This window comes from Ornithorhynchus anatinus, chromosome 9 (assembly GCF_004115215.2).
Source record: "Ornithorhynchus anatinus isolate Pmale09 chromosome 9, mOrnAna1.pri.v4, whole genome shotgun sequence".
NCBI lineage: Eukaryota > Metazoa > Chordata > Mammalia > Monotremata > Ornithorhynchidae > Ornithorhynchus > Ornithorhynchus anatinus.
In genome coordinates, this window is record NC_041736.1 from 50113433 (window position 1) to 50119641 (window position 6209).

General features: G+C 44.5%; 1 non-coding gene across 1 annotated transcript; it reads left to right on the plus strand.

Annotated features, from left to right (window-relative positions):
* Positions 1-5702: 5702 nt before the first annotated feature.
* LOC114814447 lies at positions 5703-5840 on the plus strand. Its single transcript, XR_003762245.1, has one exon. It is a non-coding gene; the product is annotated as a small nucleolar RNA SNORA7 (small nucleolar RNA).
* Positions 5841-6209: the final 369 nt, after the last annotated feature.

A 6209-nucleotide genomic window follows, 5' to 3' on the forward strand; every position in this document is an offset into this window, starting at 1 on the left:
ATAGTAGGAAGCAGTAGAGGCAGCTGTATTAACTGGGGAAAGCTTGTTGAAGGAAATGGGATGTTAGGAGGGATTTGAGCATGGCGAGGACGGTGTTCCATCTGATGTGGAGAGCGAGGGAGTTCCAAGTCGGGGGAAAAAACGTGAGAGGCTGGAGGGTCGAGGGCGAGGTGCAGCCAGAAGATTGGTTGAAATGGAGTGAGGCCAGCGAGTTGGGGAAAAACGGGTGAAGAGAGCAGTTAGGCAAGGTGGAGCCGGTTGTGGAGAGCCCAGGAGCCGAGTGTGAGGGGTCTGGGGTTGACGTGGAGAGGCACAGGAAGTCAGCGAAAGGTTTTGAGGAGGGGAGAGATTGATTCAAAATAATACTTTTGTCTAATTTATTAAGTTTGCGTGATCTACCGGCCAGGAAACATTTAGACAAACAAGGAAGCTGATGCCAAAAATCATGTGAGCAAGCAATAGACTCAAATCATGGGAGAGAAAATTAAATTTTCATGTAGAGTAAATGAAACATCCATTAGGGACCCCCTCCGGTGACCTCCAGGCTCAGCCATTCCTGGGCCGAAGCTCCGCGTTTAAAACGGAATAGACGCCAGGCCCCGTGACACGCGTTTGGGGACCCGGCCGAGGTGGGGGCCCTGCGACAGTAAACAAATGTAACTAGTTTTGGAGAACTGCTATTGACAGTAAAATTCTAATTTTACTCCAGCTCCCAGAACAGATGTACCTCAGAGTCCATAGACCGCAATGCTTAACTGCAGCTACTCAGCTGTGACCTTCAGCCCCAGGCTCCCTGCAATAAAATTTTCATGCAACCATATGGAAGAATATTTTAATAGAGATTTACTGTCAGTAACTGTCCCAAAGGAGCAAATAAGGAAGCTGTAACATATTGCGTACAGTAAATCAAGGGGACTTCAATGGAAAAACGAAACCTCCCTGAGGCAAGCATCTTTAAAATTACAGGCAACACTTTGTACAAATATGTGTACAAAGGACTAGATAGGCAGTCCGTTAAGCAGCCCGAAATGGTTTCTCTTTGCAGGTATATTTATTTCCAATTTATTTATTGGATTTTAGAAGCGGGGGACGGTCTACCTGTCGGAGTGGACTACGGCAGGGTCTCGCCCGGATTTAGGCCTAGATCCAATCGATTTGGCCTCGGGGGCAGGAGGCGGGAAAAAAAAATCCCAAATCCCTCCAGTTCTGCGATCCAATCTGCTCCCACCTCAGTGGGTTATAAATAGCTGAGAAAAAGGATTCACTTGGACGACTGAGATGTAAAGCGGCAACTGCTGACAAAAATATGTTGGGCTTGAATCAGTTAGTAATTGGACCTAATTATCATCTTCTGCCCCCTGTTATTCTGAGACCATTAGCTCCAAGTGTACGTTAAAGATGATCGGAAGATGATTGAATCCAAATAAACCCAGAGCTCTCTAAGCTTTAGCGCTTAGCTGCCGCCAAAGCACCTTTCCAGCCCTCTGCCTTCCCCTCTTATTAGGAAGAGCATCGCTGCAATCAGACGGTTGATTCCTTGAGGGCAAACACACAGCTATTTCTCCCCTCCACTTGGTTGATGAAGATGCTAAGTGTGAGGGGCAGTAATTCAGAGATAAATAGACCCAGCCCTGTCTGTCTGTGATGGTTTGGGAGTTTATCGCCAAAGGAAATACCCTGGTACCTGAAAAGTTCACACATAGGAAGCACTTTGAACTGCTGCACTGCGGGGCAGTTATAGTGCAAAAACTAAAACACAAAAACTTGTCAACATGCCAAAAATCAAAGCGTCTAAGTGACCATGAATAGGCTAATCGGGTGATAAATCGTTATGTTTTGCTAAATGCCTGTGGGTTGTCACATTTGACTCATAGTGACAAAGCCCAAACAATGGAACGATTGTCACATCAGATAAACGTCAGAGGAACTGTATTCTTTCAGGAGAGGAATTTTGGTCACTGAGATACCAGGTAACGTGCATGAGAACACACTAAAAGCAGGCGATGTTGGCTAATGAAAACCTTGTTGGCAGTTGTAAAATAGGGGGGAAATATCACCCCAAAACACTAGTTCATGCCATTAGGGTAGTTAGAGGCAAGATCAACTCCGGGAACGGAGCATGAGTCTGGAAGGAAAGAGACTTGGATCCTAATCTCAGATCTGTGACTGGCCTGCAAATCACTTAATCCCTCAGTGCCTCAATTCCCTCATCTGTAAAATGGGGATTAAGACTGTGAACCCCACGTGGGACAACCCGCTTACCTTGTATCTACCCCAGTGCTTAGACCAGGGCTTGGCACATAGCACTTAACAGATAACATCATTGTTATATCTGCTCTCCCCATCTCTTAGATTGTGAGCCTTGTCCCTCTGGGGATATGGGCTCTGTCCAATCTTATTATTTGGTACCTACCCCAGTGTTTGATAAACATAATAATTATGAAATATTACACCAAGATCGGGGCTGCCCAACAAACTCCCAGATGTTTCAACGGAATGTCTTACCCTCAAATTCACTTCTTCCAAAATTTCCAGTTGTTTACATAGTTTTCTTAGATTAAGCGGTCTGTCACAGATATAGCTTATTGTTTGTATGAGGGAGGGCTGTTTAATGGACAGAGACATGGACTGGGAATTGAAAGATCTGAGGCCTTTGAGTTCTGCTCCTCAGTTTCTCCTTGAGTAGAATAGGAATAGTTACAAACTACAGTACATATGATTTTACTGCGGATGAACTTGAAAATACATATGAAAATGGTGAGAGATATTTGGAGAAAAGATATTGATATTTTCAAGGCATCACTGTTTTGTATTAGTACATGAAATCATTCTAGAGCCACAAAATGGTTTTGCTCCGTTCTGTGTATTTTCCTGGATTTCTACAGATGACCATAGAAGCCATTTTGAAAATAGTTTTAGAAAATATCTATGCTTCTGCTGAATTAGGAGAAACTGAGATATATTACTTGGTTCACAGTGAGATATGAGGCGTTACCTAAGATTTCAGGAGGAAATTGATCTCCAGGAAGATCTTTTTTGCCTTTGCAATTTGTATTCCCAGAACATGAGTATTATCATTTCATTTGTCTTGGAGCTCTTCCAGAAATTAGTGGCATTAAGAAGATCCATTCTATTAAGTCAGGTTGGTGTCCAAGATAAGCAGTGAATGATTGGAAAATGGACCGTTGGAGTATGTGGGACTATAAAACCATCACGGATGTTCTCAGTAATGAAATTTCATCCTTCCTGTACTGGTAGTTCACTGGAATCTATAGCTCACAGTCTAGGATGAACTAGAATTGGGGCTGAGACTTTTTTTAATGTGCGTATTTTGACCTTTTTGAAGTTGACAAGGAGGAATTTGTGATATTATTGAAAGCAGAGACACTCTGTCCTGGGGAAGGTTAGATTTTCAAAAGAGAGAAATCTTCAAATCGATATGAGTCTGGGCTTTAGATTAGAAAAACATATTTTAAACAATCCTTTCCGATCTCATCGTTTGCTAATCACAGCTAAAACTAATGAAAAATTCAAGTACTTTAACAGTAGAATATTCTCACGCCTCTAGAAATCAGAAAAAGGACTGAGGAACCCAGTGCTGGCTAACTTGGGAGAATGCAGTTATTTGACATTTCTGCGATTTCTCTCCCGAAGAGATTCCTCAGCCGTTTCTCCTTACTTGACCTCTGATCATCGTACCTCATCTCTAGCACCAGGTTAAAAGGGTGTTAGTCACGAAGATCAAAAACCTGACAGAAGGAAAACCCTCTTGCCATAATCGTTTGGAACAATCTGAGAACCCCCAGGATAAATTAGAACATTTTTAGAGGAGGCGGGTTTCTCTGTTATTAGTGTAAGTCCTCCTGAAGGCTCGTTGTGGGCAGGGAATGTGTCTATCATATTGTACTCTCCCAAGCGCTTAGTACGGTGCTTTGCACACAGTAAGTGCTCAATAAATGAATGAATGAATAAGTATGACTGAATAAATGAATGAATGAAAAGGGAAGGGCAAAGGGGAGTCGTTTGGAAGTTTCCTGTTGGTTTGCTTGCTCCTCCGAGACACAACCAGAAGAGATCTTTAACCAGTAAATGGATTTCTTTTTACCTGAACTATGCCAGGCATAGGAAGCTCGAGAGGAAGCTCGAGAGCACTTATCGAGCACTTATTGGGTTCGGAGCATTCTACCGCGAGCTTTGGGAGAGCACAATAGAGCAGGTACAGGTTTATCAGGTTGGATCCAGTCCCTGTCCCACAAGTGGTTCACGGTCTAAACTGGAGAGAGGAGGATTTACTCTCCATTTAATCCTCACTGAAGCACAGAGAAGTCAAGCGACTCACCAGAGGTCACACAGCAGGCAAGTGGCAGAGCCGGAACTAGAACCCAGGCCCTCAGTCTCCCAGACCCATGCTTTTTCAATTAGGCCATGCTGTTTCTATAGCTTCATTTATGTGGCTTCTACTATATGCCCTTGACAAATAATAAGCCTTGACAAATACCTTGGGGAATTCCAGTAAGTGCTCAATAAATACGATTGAATGAGTGACTGAATGAATGAATTGGAAAGAGCACAAGCCTGCGAGTCTGAGGACCTGGGTTCTAGCCCCCCGCTCTGCCACTTGCCTGCTGTGTGACCTTGGCCGAATCACCTAACTTCTCTGTACCTCAGGTTCCTCACCGGTATAATGGGGAATCAATACCTGTTCACCCTCCCCCTTCGACTGTGAGCCCCAGGTGGGACAGGAGCAATGTCCAACTTGAATATCTTGAATTTACACCAGCGCTTAGAAGAGTGTTTGACACTGTTGTTAAGCACTTAACAAATAGCACGATTCTTATCGTTTTTATAGACGTCAAAGACAAACCCAGGTTCAGCAGCTTCAAGGAACTTATGACCTAATACGAACAAATGAGCTGAGAGAGAGAGTTCTTGTGGGTAGGACATTTTGCTGGTGAATAGGAAACTGGGCGGTGCTCAACCTGGAAGAGGTGGCTACAGAACTGTGATTTACTCTGCAGGTCTTCCCCTCTTTAGAATAACAAATCTGGAATGGTCTAATCTCTTTTTATGCTTAAAGATGAAATGAACATCATTTGGTGGTCCTTTTATAAAGGAGAGTGACATTTATCTCTGGTATCTTTGTATATTAGCTGCCTCTTTAGGCAACGTGATGCATTAAAGTCTCCGTCTTTCTCAAATTAGATGGCTGCATACCTGACTCAACTAATTCTCTCCTCCTCTTCAAAGACCTATTTAGAGCTCACCTCCTCCAAGAGGCCTTCTCAGACTGAGCTTCCCCTTTTCCCTCTGCTCCCTCTGCCGCCCCTCTACCCCCCCTTCACCTCCCCTCAGCTAAGCCCCCTTCCCCCCCCACTTCCCCTCCCCTCAGCACTGTGCTCGTCCGCTCAATTGTATGTATTTTTTATTACCCTATTTATTTTGTTAATGAGATGTACATCATTTTGATTCTATTTATTGCTATTGTTTTAATGAGATGTCCATCCCCTTGATTCTATTTATTGCTGTTGTTTTTGTCTGTCTTCCCCAGTTAGACTGTAAGCCCGTCAGTGGGCAGGGACTGTCTCTATCTGTTGCTGATTTGTACATTCCAAGCGCTTAGTCCAGTGCTCTGCACATAGTAAGCGCTCAATAAATACTATCGAAAGAATGACTAAAAGAAATAGTGAAGTAGCGGGTGGTGACCCCTCTCAGGGTCACACCTGGGGAGTTTCCAGGACTCTACCGGTCTCGACGATGGGAGGGAGAGTCAAACAGAGTCCTACCCATTCCATTCCTAGCTTGGAAAATGGCTAGTGAGAGGAAGGCCCTCTGCTACGAGTCAAAGCCCACCTTTGCTGGGCAGCAGCGGCATGGGAGAGAGTCGAGGGTGGCTACTCAAGTTTACTACACGGGAGAAGACAACTGTAAACCACTTCCATATTTTTACCAAGAAAACTCTTTGGGTACAGTACCGGAACGATGGCAGGTGGAGGTGGGGTGTTCTGGGAGAGGTGCGTCCATGGCGTCGCTATGGGTCTGAGGCGACTCGACAGCAAAAGACAAGTGGGAGGTGGAAAGTGGGGAACAAATAGGGGTTAAGAATAGGGGTTGAGAAGCAGCGTGGCTTAGTGGAAAGAGCCTGGGCTTGGGAGTCAGAGGTGATGAGTTGGAATCCCAACTCTGCCACTTGTCAGCTGTGTGACCGTGGG